Consider the following 12,022-nt stretch of genomic DNA (forward strand, 5'->3'; position numbering starts at 1 on the left):
CCCCTGCATTGGAAGGTGGATTCTTAACCACTGGACCACCAGGAAAGTCCCTCTCAGCTGCCATTTTAAAGTTAACTTTAGTGGCTTAAGTTTGTCAACAATATTTTCTATGACAGATTGGGTAAAAAGTTGTAATTGCATGATTTGTCAGAAATTATTTTTAATATCGAACTAACACCAGAAATAGGAACCACTTTCTTTCTGGTTTCATGAGTCTTTTTCTTTGAGGTTGGTTTATAATGGATTATGATAACTCCCTGTTAAACTCAATGGCACCCCACTCCAGTACTCTTGCCTGGAAAATCCCATGGATGGAGGAGCCTGGTAGGCTGCAGTCTATGGGGTCGTTAAGAGTCAGACACAACTGAGCGACTTCACTTTCACTCTTCACTTTCATGCATTGGAGAAGGAAATGGCAACCCACTCCAGTGTTCTTGCCTGGAGAATCTCAGGGATGGAGGAGCCTGATGGGCTGCCATCTATGGGGTTGCACAGAGTTGGACACGACTGAAGCGACTTAGCAGCAGCAACATTTTATTAGTGAGAGCTAATTTGGGGCATTTTAACAGCTTGTTTTACGTCTAAGAATGTATTGTGTATATGAGAACAGTTTCTCTGTATGTATCTACTCAACATACTTTATTCTCTCTTTTTAAACATCGTGCTTTAAATTGTATTCTCTGTTGAGCAAAGCTTAGGAAGAAATTTCAGCTTCACAGGCTAACCATGTTTTGTTTTTTGTTTTTTTTCCAAATGTTCATGTAAGGAGAAGGCTTAGTCATAAAGCGGTGGACTCCAACCCACAGGCTGTAAAAGTTCCAAGTTTGTAAGTCCACTCTGATTCAGTCTTGTAAAAGAAGCTTAAGCTCTTTTTTGGTTTTATTCCTAAAAGACATGCTTTGTATAAAGAGATCGCAAGCACCTCTCTTGTCTCTGGCAGGTCAAATCCACAGCCAATTAACAATCTCAAAACCACTGACATGGGGCCGTTGTCTAATTTAGACTATTAGGACTTCTTATCAGAAGATTATGCTAATTGGGTGATAATACCTGGAAATGAGGCCAAGTGGTTACAGCAGCGAGCAGGAGTCAGTGGGGGATGCAGGGCGGCCTTAAGTGGGGGATGCAGGGCGGCCTGTGGGCTTCTCTGAATTGAGGGTAAGCTTGGAAGTTGACCTGAGATGTCGAGCTCTAGGCAGTTCTTAAAAACTTGGCTCCTTCTCTGCACATCTGATTTGTATTAAGAATTTCCAGAAAGAATCTGCATTGTGCAAACTCCAGATCTGTTGTATCTTTTAAGTCCTATGTCTTAGCTCAGTATGCTGGGTAAATATTTCCATGAAAGATATTTACAAAGGGTGTTTGTTTGTTTGTTTTTTAATGCCAGGAAATTTTGATTTAGAAATGAAGGACTGGGAAAATTTACTAATCATTTTCTAAAAATAATTCAGGCAACTGAACATGGCCATTTAAACATAAGTTCCTTGTCTTGTTAGATCCCAAGAATAGTTGAGACCCATGTAGTGCTGGACTCTTGAAAGTCACTTGGACTGCAAGGAGATCCAACCAGTTAATCCTAAAGGAAATCAACCCTAAATGTTCATTGGAAGGACTGATGTTCAAACTGAAGCTCCAATACGTTGGCCACCTGATTCAAAGGGCCCTGATTCAAAGGGCCAACTCATTGCAAAAGACCCTGATGCTGGAGGAGAAGGGGACAGCAGAGGATGAGATGGTTAGATAGCCTCACCAACTGAATGGACATGAATCTGAGCAAACTCTGGGAGATAGTGAAGGACAGGTGTGCTATAGTCCAGGGGGTCACAAAGAATCAGACACAACTTAGCAACTCAACAACAGCGACACCACGGGTAGTGCTGAACGGGTTGAGTTGCACCTAAGGAGTTTCAGAGAGAAAGTTCCTGCCTTCTGTGGGTCATTGCTGGTACTGGCAGACGCCTTTAGGGACCCATGGAAATGATGGCAGTGGTAACTCAGACAGAAGGAAGAAGCAGCTAGAAGCAATAGAGGTGAAGGTCAAGCCGGTGCATCCGTCACTGCCTGTCCACTTCCCTTCATCCTTCCGTTCCATTCTCCATCAAGAGCCTCTCGCTTGAGTTGCCCGGAACTTGTACCAAACCAGAGCTGGAGTCTTATGGATCAATGCCCAGTCTCCAGGGCTTAAAGCAGGCAAAGAAAGGGATGGAAAAGTGCAATTCCGCTTTTAAACATTATGGTCCTCAGTAGTCTAAGACAGCACGACCTCTTCCTCATCACACACAAATATTTGTCCACGGTCTTACCTTGTAACCCATTGTCCATGTGAGATTACTACACATAGCAAGATGTAATGAAAGGGACACAGGTTCTGGAGTAGAAGAAAGATCTGGGTTTGTAAACAAACGTGGCCACTTCACTTCTCTGAGCCTCAGCTTTTACCCCTCTGTGAATGAAGGATTTTATATCTTAATGCCCTTGAATCTTGTCAGAGAGCTAACTGGTAAGAAAACACCCAGCGCAGCACTTGGCACTCAGCAATGGCAGCTGTTGTAAATCAAGGCCTGTTGGGGGAAAATATAGTTCGTGAGGCTTTCCAAAATTCTGAACTTGATTTTCCCCGATTCTAAGATGAAGGTGGTGGATGACGTCCGAAGTCGTTAGTCTTTATTCGGTCTAACACATACTAACTTACATCCACTGGACACTCTTATGAGTACAACCTGGATTTTGGCAAATTCTAATTGGCTGGGGAGACATAAAGTATTATACAGTCGCCCCAGGATGTCCAAGGGCTGTTGGTTCCAGGAGCCCACCCCCACGCCCATCCCCAAATCCATGGATGCTCAAGTCCTTCAGTTAGTGGTTCTGCATCCACAGATTCAGCCAACCGTGGATTCTTATGCTTGTGTTTGATCCCTTGGATGCAGACACAGAGGACTGACCATACATTCTCACAGTTGTTAATGTCACATCAGAATGAACTGGTGTTCAAGCGCTGAGATCCCCAGGAAAGCTCATCAGAACACGAGTGAGTGAGGGTGACCTTAGAGCTGTGACTTTGGGTCTGTCCTGATTCAGAGAAGAAGCAAGTCATTCACACCAGGCAGTGCTTGAACTTGTATCAGCCCCAAACCATTTGCTGTAAAGCTCACAGCTACTACACACCATATGCAAAGCTGTCTTAGCACACCTGGCACTTGGTGAAAATGAGAAAGAGGCTCCTTTCAGCATTCTTGTGTCTCTGTAATAATAATCACAACAAATATAAAGCCACTTCCTATCAATTGTATAGATCTTACTGTCAAACATAAAGTAATAGTGTTTTGAGGTCCTAAACATTTACATTTTCTAAGATACATTAATTTATTGAATAATCATCATGTTTTATATTCTTCCTGGTGGTCTCAGTCTTCTTACTCATGTATCTCATTTCCTTTGGAAATGGTCACGGGAGTCAACAGTCTCTCTTGTGACGCTTTAGACTTTTATCTTAGAATAGTTAACATTTTAAAGTATTTTCCTTGCAGTGAGCCACAGAATTTTAACAGCACTTATTAATCTTTGCACTGACACAATTTTCATAAGAACAAAAGCAATATTCAGCAATGTAATATTTACCTCATGTATTATTGATGGTATATTGTGAATATTAACAATTATTTATATAGTGATTTGTGTCATAATGAGGTACTTATTAAATTTAAATAGGGACTTGATAGTAACACTCTGATAAACAACCTGTACTATCTAATGTAGCCGGTAGCCTAATCCAAGAAAGGGGTTTTGTTTGTTTGTTTTAAGTGTTTCATATCAGACAGAAAAACAGCTACTATTTAGAATGTACAGTTAATGTTGCCAGATTGATAAAATGTTTCAATTATCCAACTGGTTCCCCCATTGTCATTTTGAAGGGAATAAGGTATATCAACTTTGTAAGCAAGACACTTGGTTTCCATCAAAAAGTTGTTGCAGTGTGAGCTGATTTTGTTCAAGTAAGAAATGTTACGGCCATCTGCTGGAAACCTTGTTGTAACACACAAACTGCCCATCTTTGGAGTCAACAAATATGAAAGAAGCTTCAAAACTGTGAGGACGCCTACCACGTGCAGACTTGCCCTGGATGGCCTTTAGTGTGTGCAGCTGGCTGCTTTATCCAGGCTTCGAGGTCCAGAACCGTGAGCGGGACACTCAGCTCCATCCTTCTTGAAACTTCAGCCTCCAATGAGGAAGGCTTTTTCTTTTTACTGAAGTATAATTGATTTACAATGTTGTGTTAGTTTCCGCTGCACAGCAAAGTAATTCAGTTATGCATATATATGTAGACAATGTCCACTCTAATGGCAGAAAATGAAGACGAACCAAAGAGCCTCTAGATGAGAGTGAAAGAGGAAAGTGAAAAAGCTGGCTTGAAACTCAACATTTAAAAAAAAAGTAAGATCGTGGCATCCAGTTCCATCACTTCATGGCAAATAGAAAAAGTGGAAACAGTGACAGATGTTATTTTCTTGGGCTCCAAAATCACTGTGCACAGACTGCAGCCATGAAATTAAAAGGTGCTTGTTCCTTGGAAGGAAAGCTAATGTTTTAAAAAGCAGAGACATCACTTTGCCGCCAAACATCTGTATAGTCAAAACTATATGGTTTTTCCAGTAGTAATGCATGGATGTGAGAGTTGGACCATAAAGAAAGCTGACTGCTGAAGAATTGATGCTTGCAAACTGTGGTGCTGGAGAAGGCTCTTAAGAGTCCCTTGGACAGCAAGGAAGTCAAAACAGTCAATCCTAAAGGAAATCAATCCTGAATATTCTTTGGAAGGACTGTTGGTGAAGCTGAAGCTCCATTACTTTGGCCACCTGATGGGAAGAGCCAACTCATTGGAAAAGACCCTGATGCTGGGAAAGGCTGAAGGCAAAAGAACAAGGGGGCGGCAGAAGGTGAGACGGCATCACTGACTCAATGGACATTAATTTGAGCAGACTCCTGGAGATAGTGGAGGATAGAGGAGCCTGGCATGCTGCAGTCCATGGGGTCACAAAGGGGCAGACACGACTTAGTGAAGGAACAACAACAACAAATATATAAGTACAATAATGTATGTATTCTTTTCCATTATGGTTTATTACAAGAGTTATTACTATCGAATATGATTCCCTGTGCTATACAGTAGGTCCTTGTTCGTTATCCATTCTAGATTTAATAGTTTGTATCTGCTAATTGCAAACTCCCAGTCTATCCCTCCCCTGCCCTCTTCCCCTTGGCAGCCACAAGTCTGTTCTGTATGTCTGTGAGTCTGTTTCTTTTTTATGGATAAGTTCAATTTGTATCATATTTTAGAGTCCACTTATAAGTGATATCATTTGTCTTTGTCTGCCTTCACTTATTATGATCATCTCTAGGTCCATCCATATTGCTGCACGTGTCGTGATTTCTTTCTTTTTTATGACTGAGCAGTATTCCATTGTGTATATACACATGCACGAACACGCCTTCGTTATCCGTTCATCTGCTGATGGACATTTAGGTTGCTCCCATGTCTTGGCTGCTCTGAATAGTGCTGCTGTGGATATGGGGGTGCGTTATCCTTTTGAATTATACTTCTGTCCAAATATATGCCCAGGAGTGGGACTGCTGGGTCATATAATAGCTCTCTTTTAGTTTTTTAAGGAACCTCCATGCCCACTCCAGTACTCTTGCCTGGAAAATCCCATGGATGGAGGAGCCTGGAAGGCTGCAGTCCATGGGGTCGCTGAGGGTCGGACACGACTGAGCAACTTCACTTTCACTTTTCACTTTCATGCATATGGAGAAAGAAATGGCAACCCATTCCAGTGTTCTTGCCTGGAGAATCCAGGGACGGGGGAGCCTGGTGGGCTGCCGTCTATGGGGTCGCATAGAGTCGGACACGACTGAAGCGACTTAGCAGCAACAATTAGCGTGCTGTTCTCCATAGTGGCTCCACAGTTTACCTTCCCACTGACAGTGTAGGAGGGTCCCCTTTTCTCCATACTAGTGGAGACAGTCTTTGGATGACACCTGGAGGTCCTTGTTGTTCAGTCGCTCAGTCGTGTCCAACTCTTTGTGACCCCATGGACTGCAGCACACCAGGCTTCCTAGTCCTTCACCATCTTCCAGAGTTTGCTCAAACTCATGTCCATTGAGTGGGTGCTACCATCCCACCATCTCATCCTCTGTCACCCCTTCTCTTCCTGCCCTCAATCTTTCCCAGCATCATGGTATTCTCCAATGAGTCAGCTCTTCGCATCAGGTGGCCAAAGTATTGGAGCTTCAACTTCAGCATCAGTCCTTCCAATGAATATTCAGGGTTGATTACCTTTAGGATTGACTGGTTTGATCTCCTTGCTGTGCAAGGGACTCTCAAGAGTCTTCTCCAACACCACAATTCTAAAGCATCAGTTCCTCGGCACTCAACTTTCCTTATGGTCCAACTCTCACATCCGTACACGACTACTGGAAAAGCCATCGCTTTGACTGTATGGATGTTTGTCAGCAAAGTGATGTCTCTTTTTAAATCACTGTCTAGGTTTGTCATAGCTTTTCTTCCAATGAACAAGCATCTTTTAATTTCATGGCTGCAGTCACTGTCCTCACTGATTTTGGAGCCCAAGAAAATGAAGTCTGTCAGGTCCTTAAGGCTCAGCCTTGCTTTGGTTTTCCTTGAGCATCACTGATGGTGGGATCTAAATCTTAATGTTTGACCTGGGTTCAAGTCCTTCATCCACTGGCTGCTCACCCTCTCTTGTGCCCTGATATCCACATCTGCCAACACTGGCTCCCACTTCCCCCAGCAGGATTTATTTTCCCCTGTGAAGTAATTGACTATTACACAAGGTAACCTGTGTTTGGGGATATCCAAATATACAAAAAGAGGAAAGGAAAACCCTCTATAATCATGGCAGTCAGAGGATTCGCAGCTCCCATTTTATTATGTTTCCATCCAGACGTTATTTCTAGGGTGTTGTGTGTGTATAATTTTTACATAGATTATATTCTTCTGCATACATTTTGTAACCCTCTTTTTCATTGGCTGTGTAAGCATGCCTTTGTGTCAGGAAATATACTCTTACAACATTTTCTCAGATGAGGACCATCATTTACCTAGATGAATGCACTTTAATTGGGCATTTGGGAATCAGGAAAACTTTTCTAGTCCAGTCAGCCCAGCCCAACCTCTGGAACAATGCTTGGCATACAGTAGGTGCTCGGCCGCTTAGTTGTGTCTGACTCTTTGTGGCCCCGTGGACTGTAGCTCACCAGGCTCCTCTGCCCATGGAATTTTCCAGGCATGAATACTGGTGTGGAGTGCCATTTCCTTCTCCAGGGGATCTTCTCAACCCAGGGATCAAGCCCACATCACTTACGTCTTCTGCATGGGCAGGAGGAGTCTTTACCACTAACGCCACCTGAGAAGCCCTAGTAGGTACAGTTCAATTCAGTTCAGTTCAGCCGCTCAATCGTGTCCGACTCTTTGCGACCCCATGAATTGCAGCACACCAGACCTCCCTGTCCATCACCGACTCCCGGAGTTCACCCAAACCCACGTCCATCGAGTTGGTGATGCCATCCAGCCATCTCATCCTCTGTCGTCCCCTTTTCCTCCTGCCCCCAATCCCTCCCAGCATCAGAGTCTTTTCCAATGAGTCAACTCTTCGCATGAGGTGGCCAAAGCACTGGAGTTTCAGCTTTAAGATCATTCCTTCCAAAGAACACCCAGGGCTGATCTCCTTCAGAATGGACTGGTTGGATCTCCTTGCAGTGAACAGTATGAACAGTATGAACAGTAGGTACCCAATAAGTATTTGTTGAATGTATCTTTTTTACCCCAGCCAATATAACAGGAAGAATTTAGGCTTAAGGAGCGTCATGGCCATATCCGTTTTAATCCCAGCTCTGCCACTTTTGTTCTGGGACTGTGAACTAGTTACTTAATCTCACGGAGGTTCCTCTCAGCACCAGTGAAAACTGGCCCCTACCCACCGCCCAGGGCTGCTGTGAGGGTTGAACAAGATAGTGTAGGTCGGTAGCACCCTTGGCATGGGGCTTGCCACCCCTGGGCTCCATAGGTGATAGCCACCACTGTTATTTGCCTTCTCCATTCTAGCGTTCGGGCTGATGTTTGCACAGCTTTGCTCACCCCAGTCCTCAATCCTGAGTGCCTCTCTTCTTCAGGACATTCCAGAATTCTCCAACTTCCATTAGAGACCTCACAAATTCTGCCCCCTTATTCAGTCCCTTTCCCAGCACCGCTTGACTCACTGAGCCCCTGCTGTATGCGGGACACAGCATGAGGCATGGCGGGAAGTGGAAAGGAGCAGCCCACGAAGACTCGTGCTCTCAACAGACACAATTGACACCCGCAGCTGAAAAGGGTCAATGTCCTCCATTTCCAAAGGTTGCTGCCCACACCAGGGAGGCAAAGGACAGTCAACTCAACAGGAAAGTAGGTAAAAGGTGTGAGCAGAGGCAGTTCACCGAGAAAGAAGTACAAATAGCCAATTCATTAAGGAAAAGATGTTCAAACTCCGTCTTCATTAAAGTAACGCAAATCTAAGTAAGAAGACGGCATGTGTAGAAAAATCTTTTTATTGTATTATAAAATCAAAAAGCCCAAAATCAAACAAATGCACAGCTCGGTGAGTGACAGCTTCTAACAGTTAGTACATGGAGGCTCCCCTTGTCCTCAGTGACGTATGTATGTGTCTGGAGGCCTGGCAGGGAGAGGAGAGCTCTAGCCAATCCTGCAAGACCCGACTCGGGATGCCCGTCTCTGGGAAGCCTGCCTGAGAGCCCCGGTCTGAGTTAGCCGCCCTCCAGATTGCTTTGTTCCTGCCCATTAACCTTATGGGCTTCCCTGGTGGCTCAGATGGTAAAGAATCCGCCTACAGTGCAGGAGACGTGGATTTGATACCTGGGTGAGGAAGATCCCCTGGCGAAGGATATGATAACTCACTCCAGTATTCTCGCCTGGGAAATCCCATGGGTATAGGAGCCTGGCGGGCCACAGTCCTTGGGGTGGCAGAGTCAGACACAACTCAGCGACTAACACACACATTAACTGTGTGACTCCCTCCCCACCTGCGAGGGGCATCACCACCCTCTCCCCACCCGCTACACCTTTAAGCTTCAGGAGGGCATTAAAGAGCTGGGTCATTTTTTTTTTGTCTTCTTTGTATTCCTAGCACTTTGCACAGGTCTGGCACACAGTAAGTGCTCAAACAAACATTCACTGAATGAATGAAAAAATGTTTCCCATATACTTAAATTGTTAAAACTATGATCATTTAAGAACTATGCAAATAGCACCACCTATTGGTGGGTGATTTTAACACTACATTTGGATTCTAAAACATTTACACTGGAAATGAGGTGACTTAAATGAATTTTTTTTTTTTTTTAATGAAAAGATTGTTTCAGTCTTTAAGCCAAGGGGTCATTTACTTTTTAACAAATGTTAAAATATATAAGCCCTGATATTCTTTATTTTGTTTCAGTTTTGAGGCTGTTAGGTGAGGAGCTCAAAAATACATGTAGGTTATTGTCAGTGAAATTAGGAGGAAGAGGGAAGATATTAATTAATAACCACATGTTAAGTACTTTGTTACGTGTTATATTTGATCCTGCAATTACCCTGTGCCTCACAGTGCTTTGGGTCCTGTTTTATAGATGAAAGAATCTAGTGTTTGTGGAGGTGAAGTGATTTGCCCAAATAAAACACGAATCCAGCTGACTTCAAAATCTCTGCCCCTTCTGCCGTGTTAAACTGAAGTATTGGTTGGAGATGTCTATGAAGCAGTAGTTTTTGACCCCAATAGTGACTTCTAAATATTTTAAATCTATAGTTCCTGAATGACCCTACTTGTATTATAGTTAAAAGCTGCTTACTTAGGGCAGTTTATAAAAGAATCATCATTTACGTAGCAGAGTATTTTGACTTCCAACAGGGATTATATTCCATCAAGTGAAATCATTTTCAGGAGTCACGGTACTGTGTTCTGGGAGGTACCATTTTTATAGATGAGTAAGTCTCAGGGGAAAAAAAAGTTTGACTTTGGAACAGTGTCTTCCTCGACCAGGCTTTCTTAATCATTTTCTGAAGCAAGCATGTCTTCTCAGAAGCATCTGGCCCGTTTCAGTCCTCCCGAATCCCCGTCTCCCAGAGTGCCCTGTTACACAGGCCACCCATGTGGCAGAGACCTGCTCTCAGGACTTTGGGGTAAATTAGTAACAGATATGAAAATGCTAGGGCTTCCCTGGTGGCTCAGATGGTAAAGAATTCGCCTGCCAATGTAGGAGACCTGTCTTCAGTCCCTGAGTGGGGAAGATCCCCTGGAGAAGGAAATGGCAGCCCACTCCAGTATACTTGCCTGGAGAATTCCATGGACAGAGGAGCCTGGCGGCAACAGTCCATGGGGTCGCAAAGAGTCGGACAGGACTGAGTGACTAACACTTTCACTTTCACAAACGTGCTAAGTGCAGATCCCACCACAGGGCTAGAGTTTGGGAATATTCATTGCATCCGAGTCTGAACGAATTCTTGGCAGGACTCTCTTCCCCTGACACACACCCAGCCTGCAGTGCGGCATCTGAATTATAGCAGATGAAGGGGGAAGTAGCCGCTTGTGACAGCCCTGGGGCCCAAAGTCCACACTGAATATTTATTTACGGGGATTTGGTGCCACGTGACTTGGTCCTGGGCGGTTATAGCCACTTCATGGGTGTGAACTCGCAGCTTCCGGTGGGAGCTTTTCTTTGTGCCCACTGTCTGGCTTCCTCTCGCTGCCTTCAGATCCAGCTACTGGTCTGGGGAAGGCTCCAGGTGACCTCACCTCCCCCTCTGACCCCCCGGTACTGCTTATACGAGGAGGAGTCATTCAGAGAGTCTCCTGAACCGTCCCGCCCTAGGCAGAGTACAGCTAAGCCAAGCTTTTTCAGCAGACCGCCTTCCTGCCAAAAAAAACAACCGCACCGGACGGCACCACTGTTCCTTTAGGAGACACTGGCCCCGGCCGCCTAATGCCAGACAAGCCTAGAGATGAGGGTCTGCCTGCCGGGATGGATATCCTTCCGCCCCTGTGGGCGCACTTCCATCCTGCACCTCCATCAGTGCTGACTCTGGACTTGGATGGGCATGAAGGGAGCCTCACTCTGCTCCCCTCCCCGCCCCCCACGCCACCCTGGGGACCAGGCCCTGGCTGCAGAGGCTGTGTGAAGTCACCCACTTCAGTTTTCCCTGGAGCTCACTCTGCGGAATGGGTGACCGGAGAAAGACCACATAACACCTTGAGAGGCGGTCGTCTCTTGGTCCAAGTGGGTTCACAGCCCGGGCGTGTTTCCAGCGTGCTGGATCTGAAGCTCTACTGAGGAGCTCACTCTCAGCTCTACTGATGCTGAGTTCAGGATCGGACAGGTGATGGGCGCCCGCCCGGCTCCCGTGAGCTGATGTTGACTGGGGCGACAGCGTCTTTAACTTCGGATCACTGTCGTCATCGGCTCTGTGGGTTTCCCTTCTGTCCGCGGTTGGGAAGATTCATTGTCCTTTTATAGGTTTGCATTCATAAGACAGGCACTCGTGATTGGAATAGGCCCCTTCCCTGGCCTCTTGCCTTTCAGGAGGGTGGTGCGTTGGCAGGGATCATGGATTCTAAAGTAAATATATTCATAGTATATTTTTCTATAGAAATTTAACTTTCTAAAATAATGAAACGTAGCAATGGTATGTTTCCTAAACACACTTTGTATCAGTCGCTCAGTCCTGTCCAACTCTTTGTGATCCTATGAACTGTATCCTGCCGGGCTCCTCTGTCCATGAGATTCTCCAGGCAAGAATACTGGAGGGGGCTGCCATTTCCTCCTCCAAGAGATCTTCCTAGGGATCCAGCCAGGGTCTCTTGCATTGCAGGCAGATTCTTTACCATCTGAGCCACCAGGGATGCCTGGTACCCAAAGGGTAGCCCATCGTTTAGAGCAGGATTTGAAGAACTATGGGCACTTCAGTACCTGATAC

At 45.1% G+C, this 12,022-nt stretch overlaps 1 protein-coding gene across 8 annotated transcripts in view; it reads left to right on the forward strand.

Annotated features, from left to right (window-relative positions):
• The window catches only part of EML1 (EMAP like 1), a 197,335-nt gene that overhangs the window by 143,362 nt on the left and 41,951 nt on the right, over window positions 1-12,022 (forward strand). The window lies entirely within an intron of this gene.

This window comes from Bubalus kerabau, chromosome 19 (assembly GCF_029407905.1).
Source record: "Bubalus kerabau isolate K-KA32 ecotype Philippines breed swamp buffalo chromosome 19, PCC_UOA_SB_1v2, whole genome shotgun sequence".
In the NCBI taxonomy this organism is placed as follows: Eukaryota; Metazoa; Chordata; class Mammalia; order Artiodactyla; family Bovidae; genus Bubalus; species Bubalus kerabau.